Source organism: Narcine bancroftii, chromosome 3 (assembly GCF_036971445.1).
Source record: "Narcine bancroftii isolate sNarBan1 chromosome 3, sNarBan1.hap1, whole genome shotgun sequence".
Lineage (NCBI taxonomy): Eukaryota > Metazoa > Chordata > Chondrichthyes > Torpediniformes > Narcinidae > Narcine > Narcine bancroftii.
In genome coordinates, this window is record NC_091471.1 from 304,040,605 (window position 1) to 304,047,741 (window position 7,137).

Consider the following 7,137-nt stretch of genomic DNA (forward strand, 5'->3'; position numbering starts at 1 on the left):
GAGTCTACAAGAGTATGAGAGGCATAGAAAGCAAGGACACCCAGTGCCTGTTTCCCAGGGCAGGAATAACAAACAGAGGATGAGTACAAAATGAAGGGATGGAAGTTTAGGGAAGACATCAGGGGTAAGATTTTTACAGAGATTTGTGGGGATGGTGGTGGAGGCTGAAACATTTGGGACATTTAAGGCACTCTTGGACTGGCATATGGATGGAAGAAAAATAGAAGGTTACAGGGTAGGGAAGGCTTAGTTTTTTTCAAGGAATATAGCAGTTGGCATAACATTGAGGGCTGAAGGACCTGTACTGTGCTATAGTGTTCTATGTCCTAAGGGGACAACACTTCAGGAATGAGATAAGAGATGCTTGCACCCAGTGGGTCATGGGTCTTTAGAATCCTCTCCCCAAGGAACCTACTTGCTGGGTAGGTTTAAGACAGAGAGTAAGATTTTGAAGGAATTGAAGGATAAAGGTTTATAGCAGGAGGTAAAAGATCAACCATGATCTCTGAGAAGGACCAAGAAGTTGGCCTGCACCTCTTTTCTTCAGTGAAATGGAAATGTCTGTGTCGCTGCTTATAGTTGACTGTCGGAACCAGGATTTATTCTCACGAATATGTTAGAAAATGTGTTGTTTGGTGCCAGCATTACAGGTGCAAATATTGCTATCCATTGCATTTTTCAAAAATAATAAAAAGAGTGCAAAAAGAAGAGAAAGGGAGCTAGTGCCTGTGGCTGATTGTCCACTCATAAATCTGATGGTGGAGGCCTCTTTTGTGCCGCTGGGTATTCGTCTTCAGGCCCTGTTCCTCTTTCCTGATGGTAGTAGGTTGAAGAAGGCATGGCCTGGGAGGTGACAGTCCTTGAGGACAGAGGCTGCTTTCCTGAGACACTGCCTCTTGTAGATGTCCACTTGCAAACCTGCGTAGCTGGCTGGTAAGCTTTTAATAGAGGCTCAAAGTACTTTGCAGCAGAGAAGAGTGTTAAGTTCAAACAATCTGCTCCAATAATATGTTGGGCTCTCCTTCCTGTGGTTGGATGTTTTCTATTGTTCCTTTCTGTCATCACATGACCCCAGTAGGTGAAGTAAAACTCGAAAGGCTGCAGACTCTGTGGTTGAAGTAAAAAGCAATGCAAAGATAAAGATCCGTAACCACGTTTCAGGCTTGAGCCCTTCATCAAGGTCTGTGCAAAATGTAGGCTGTTGCCTGAACAAGATGATGGAGGAGAGGGGCAGGGGGAAGAGCACAGTCCTACAGGCAGGAGGTAAAAGGTGGATAAGGGAGGAAGGGCACACAAGCAAACAGGGGGGAGGAGGGATGGCTCTGTAAATGGACAGGGAAGGTGAGCTGGAGAAAAGAAGGGAAAGGGGAGGGAGGGAGAACGGAGAGCAAGTTAGCAGAAACTGGAGAAGTCGATGTTAATGCGATATGGATGGAGAGTGCCCAGACGCAAAATTAAATGTTGCTCCTCCAATTTGTGGGTGGTCTTGGTTGGACGGTACATGAGGCCACGGGCGGACAAACCAGCACAGAAGTTGGGGTGCGGATGCTGTTTTCTTTCCCCACATTCAAAATTCATTCACATGCAGAAGTATCACAACCAGGAGCAAGAAATCGTTTTATTGGTGAGATTAGGAAATAAATTAAAGGGCAAAGTCTGAAAAGTGCCGAGGGATCATTCAAGAGAGAGGATTAAAAGTGTCAAATAAAAACCCTAGTTCAACAGGAAAGCCTGCAGATGTAGAGCCCTACACAAAAGGGCTGGAGTATTCTCGTAACAAAAACCATACCTTGGATCCAAAGGCAATAAGTGCTTTGTAGCTATTGCATTGGTGCAGATGGGTTTATGACATTGTTCATTATTTTTGTTTCTCGTGCAACCATCCTCTTTGCAGCCCTTGGGGATGATTTACCTCTGCACAACTTCGCCATGTTTTGAGTTGGGGGGGATACGGCATGGCAGACTCCTCTGTGGTCAGAGCAGGTGGCGGCTGCTCAGGCAGGCTTGTGGGGAGATTGAGAGGAGGTCCTCTCCTTCCTCCATTGATACAAATGTCCTGTGTGCAACCAAGGCACAAAATCGATACTCTGAATGGAATGCTAAATGATCCTTCTTCACTCTGAGCAGCTGTGGATCAGTGGAGATGTTATACATCTTGAAGAGTGATTTGAGCACATCCCTGAATGACATACCATGAAATGGAGTGTTAGATTCAGAAGCTTGGTGCCAGGCATGCTATAAACATGGACGATCCGACAGGGCCAGCTCAGCTGTAGAGTTGTACAGCAAGGAGCCAGGCCCTGGGGCCATATTTAACCATGCTGTCCAGGGTGTTTTCCTGAGTTCTAAACCTCTCCTTTATATGAATTTTTTTTTTTTTAAACATTCGAATTGTTTCTACCTCTGCTACTTTGCCCTGCAGCTTATTCCACACATCCACCACACCTCGGGCTGAAAAACTTGCCTCTCTGGTCTCCTGTAAATCTTTCTCCTCTCTGCTTAAATCTACACCTACTATTTTAGCCTCCTTGGGGAAAAAGCCGAGACCACCCACTGTTATGATCCTTGTAAATATATCGACCTCTTCCTCCTTTACTCCAGGGAAAACCATTCCAATGTTTCCAGTCTCTCCTTTTATCTCAAGTCCTTGTCCTTGTCCTGGCAAGAAAGTCCACTTTGATGGTTCTTCGAATGAACCTTGAAAACTATCGGTAACAAAGATGAACAATGTTATATTTTGAGTTGTACATGATTAATCCACACGATTTAAGGTAAGCCTCGATCTGACTGTTCAGAAATCACATATTTCAGTATCTGGCTCACCAGGTAATGTTTGCTACAACCCCCTAGTTCTGCTGGTCCCCTCCCCAGTCCACACTCCCCCCGGTCCATCCTCCCCCTCTCAACTTATTAGGTTCACTCGACAATTTATCATAATTTTGTGAGCATATCAATAAAAGAAAATGTTGAGTCATTCATGGAAACAACATTCAATGGTTTAGAAAATTGGCATATCCAGTGCCACCAACATCCCAGGCATAGCGGATTATTGGAATTTTATTTGGGTTATATACATCATGGGGGAGAAAAAACAAAGATAAAAAGGAAAAAGGGGAGCAGATATCCATGATTTTAAAACCTAAGCTCTATGAATTTGAAATGACAGGGTTTTTGGTGATGATCTCACATTCAATTGTTATGTAGAAATACAATAGTGTAGCTGCTCTCCCGCCTGACAAGCAAGCTGGCGTCGGCAGCCATGGGCAAGTCCACAGCCAGCGGCATCTGCGGAGATGCTCAGAGCGGGGCAAAGCCACGGCCCTGAAGTTGACATCACTTTTGCCCCGCTGGGGTGCTAAGGACTCTGAATCAGACGGGCCTTTTAAGCATGAGATTTGAAACCAATAAAGCAGTTACTCCATAACTCTGCACGACTCAGCGTGTTCCCTTCAATTTAGCGTCTTGGGAGCCACAATGGTGATATAAATAATGACAGATTAACTGAGATCCACTCTTCCATAGCAATAAGGGAGAAACATTTGAGCCTGTATTGTGCGTGCTCTAGCCATTTTCCAGACATCACTTTCTCTGCCTTGCACTTGATGGGTAAGTCCTTGTAACACTGGTGCTGGCTGAGATGATGTCTGAATGTAATCCACTTTCTGCGAATTTGCATCGAACTGTGGTGAGTGGCTGCTTTAATCACAGGGCCAGCTGAACAAACGGGACAGCTGCATGCAGCTTGATCAGAAAAACTGCGACAAGAGACAATGACCTCAGGGAGGTTTCAAACAGTGGCAAACTTATTGTTGGTTTGGACACAATAGCAGAAGTAAAGACCTAGGCATGTACTTAATATGAGGAGTTAAGAGGAAAATTTGAAGATGCTGGGATTGCAGTGCAATACACAAATGTTGGGGAAACTCAGCAGGTCAGGCTGTGTCTATAGGAAGTCTTCTTTGGCTTGGCTTCGCGGATGAAGATTTATGGAGGGGGTAAATGTCTACGTCAGCTGCAGGCTCGTTTGTGGCTGACAAGTCCGATGCGGGACAGGCAGACATGGTTGCAGCGGTTGCAGGGGAAAATTGGTGGGTTGGGGTTGGGTGTTGGGTTTTTCCTCCTTTGACTTTTGTCAGTGAGGTGGGCTCTGCGGTCTTCTTCAAAGGAGGTTGCTGCCCGCCAAACTGTGAGGCGCCAAGATGCACAGTTTGAGGCGAGATCAGCCCACTGGCGGTGGTTAATGTGGCAGGCACCAAGAGATTTCTTTAGGCAGTCCTTGTACCTCTTCTTTGGTGCACTCTGTCACGGTGGCCAGTGGAGAGCTCGCCATATAGCATGATCTTGGGAAGGCGATGGTCCTCCATTCTGGAGACGTGACCCACCCAGCGCTGCTGGATCTTCAGCAGCATGGACTTGATGCTGTCGGCCTCTGCCATCTCGAGTACTTCGACGTTTGGGATGAAGGCACTCTAATGAATGTTGAGGATGGAGTGGAGACAACGCTGGTGGAAGCATTCTAGGAGCTGTAGGTGATGCCGGTAGAGGACCCATGATTCGGAGCCGAACAGGAGTGTGGGTATGACAACGGCTCTGTGTACGCTTATCTTTGTGAGGTTTTTCAGTTGGTTGTTTTTCCAGACTCTTTTGTGTAGTCTTCCAAAGGCGCTATTTGCCTTGGCGAGTCTGTTGTCTATCTCGTTGTCGATCCTTGCATCTGATGAAATGGTGCAGCCGAGATAGGTAAACTGGTTGACCGTTTTGAGTTTTGTGTGCCCGATGGAGATGTGGGGGGGCTGGTAGTCATGATGGGGAGCTGGCTGATGGAGGACCTCCGTTTTCTTCAGGCTGACTTCCAGGCCAAACATTTTGGCAGTTTCCGCAAAACAGGACGTCAAGCGCTGAAGAGCTGGCTTTATCTCTTATAGATGCTATGTGACTTGCCAAGTTTCTCCAGCACTTTTGTGTATTGTACTTTTATTAGGAACATAGAGAGGCTGCTTCAGTTTTTCAGAAATAGGCTATAAATTTATCTATTCCCATATGTAAAATATCCCTGAAAAAGTACAATCAATATTTCCAATTTTGGGTTTATGCTTCAGCAGATTTCCTTCAGTAAAGTGATTATTGCTGAAATACAAGAGGATAATTTGCAGAATGTGATTTTAAACTTTACAGTATGTTACCTTGAACGCTGCAGCTAATTTTGATCAAAAATACAGGTACAAGGGAGTGTTGGAAAACCACAGTGAAGACTCGAGACAAATGTAAAGGACCTCATTTTGTTTATTATTTTATGCAATCTGACAGGGCAAGTTTTTATAGTCCATTAATAATTGCCCTTGAGCGGAGAGGCTTGCCAGGATATTTCAGAATGGACTAAATAAGCATCGAATCCACGCTGCTGAAGATCCAACTGCGTCTCCAGAATGGAGGACCATCGCCTTCCCAAGATTGTGTTATATGGCGAGCTCTCCTCTGGCCACCGTGACAGAGGTGCACCAAAGAAGAGGTACAAGGACTGCCTAAAGAAATCTCTTGGTGCCTGCCACATTAACCACCGCCAGTGGGCTGATCTCGCCTCAAACCGTGCATCTTGGCGCCTCACAGTTCGGCGGGCAGCAACCTCCTTTGAAGAAGACCGCAGAGCCCACCTCACTGACAAAAGACAAAGGAGGAAAAACCCAACACCCAACCCCAACCAACCAATTTTCCCTTGCAACCGCTGCAACCGTGTCTGCCTGTCCTGCATCGGACTTGTCAGCCACAAACGAGCCTGCAGATGATGTGGACATTACCCCTCCATAAATCTTTGTCCGCGAAGCCAAGCCAAAGAAGAAATAAGGGAATACTGAATTTGAAATTATGAACGAGGAATGGAGGGGGTAGATGTATTTAATGGTGGGATTACTTTGACAGTGGCGAAGATTGCAAGCAATTATTTGTTGATTGGGTAGGTAGATGAGGACCAGGCTCTTCATACTAAGAGAGAAGGGTCGAGAGCAGAGGTGTGGGATGTAGATGAGACATTGCTGACAAATCTTGTAACTCTGGTGGAGAGGAAGGTCGTTTTGCAAGAAAAGGAAGCCATTTGGTGGTACCTGTGTCAAAGGTCTCTTCAGTCAAGGAAGGTGCAGGAATGGTGGAACTAGGGGAAAGGAATAATATCCTTACAGGAAGGAGTAGGGGGATGAATATTCTCACAGCGGCTGTATGTAGAGTTGTCATGGATGTAGGTTGCTAACTGTGGAGAGACTGAAAGATTAAAAATGTGAAAATAAGTGAAGAATGGAAATTGGCAGAAAAAGTCATTCAATTTTTGAGCACTGGAAGCTGCACAAATACAATCATTGATGCACTGGAAATAGAATTTGGGGAAGAGAACCCAAATAGGACTGAAATAAAAACCATGGCACATTTCCCATATGATACTGGCATAGCTTGAATCCATGTGACCTTCCTTAGCTGCACCTTGGATCTTGTGAAGGTGAGTGAACTTAAATGGCAATATGAGTGTAAGTCCAAGCCAGGAGAATGAGGATGCTGATAGAGGGGGAACCTGTTGGAATGGTGTTACTTGGGGAATATGAATGGGTTATCACTTGGAAATTGAAAACTGTCTAAGTGATGAGAGTACAGCAGAGATTTCTGGGATGTGTAAGGGAATGAGGGAAGAAACAATCCAGTCAAATTAGGAAGAAGTTAGTTCAATGGTGTGTTGAATTAATGGGTCTCCCCAGATAGTCTTGGGATGGTGGTGGATTTTTGGATGGAGGCCATGGATTTGGAGGACTTTGCCTCTCGTGAGAGAAATTATATTGGTGACTGGAGGCAAAGACTTGATGCTCAATAATTGGGGACTGGTCACTAAGGTGTTTGAGAGTGAGCTTTAGGCCTTAAGTGAGAAAGAGGTCAGTTCACCATACACAACAGCACCACTCTTGTCAATAGGTTGCCAACAGGTTTGTTAGAGATATCACAATTGGTCATGAGTGAACAGAGTGATATAATTTCATAGGGAAGTAGGCTAGGATAAGTAGGGATAGTGGAAATACTGAGTGTCTCAATGTTGTGTCAAATATAGTGATGAATAGAACCTGGGAGCGTTGGAGGCTGGAAGGAGTGATTCTGGTTTTGCAA